This window comes from Pristiophorus japonicus, chromosome 8 (genome assembly GCF_044704955.1).
Source record: "Pristiophorus japonicus isolate sPriJap1 chromosome 8, sPriJap1.hap1, whole genome shotgun sequence".
Classification (NCBI taxonomy): domain Eukaryota; kingdom Metazoa; phylum Chordata; class Chondrichthyes; family Pristiophoridae; genus Pristiophorus; species Pristiophorus japonicus.
In genome coordinates, this window is record NC_091984.1 from 26,273,076 (window position 1) to 26,273,275 (window position 200).

Below are 200 nucleotides of genomic sequence, written 5' to 3' on the forward strand. Positions count from 1 at the left end.
TGTCCACTCCCCTCCCCTCCCTTCTCTTCACTCCCCTCCCCTCCCTTCTCTCTACTCCCCTCCCCTCCCCTCCCCTCCCTCTCCTCCCCTCCCTCTCCTCTCCCCCTCCCTCTACTCCCCTCCCCTCCCCTCCCCTCCCTTCTCTCCACTCCCCTCCCCTCCCCTCCACTCCATTCTCTCCCCTCCCCTCCCCTCTCTCC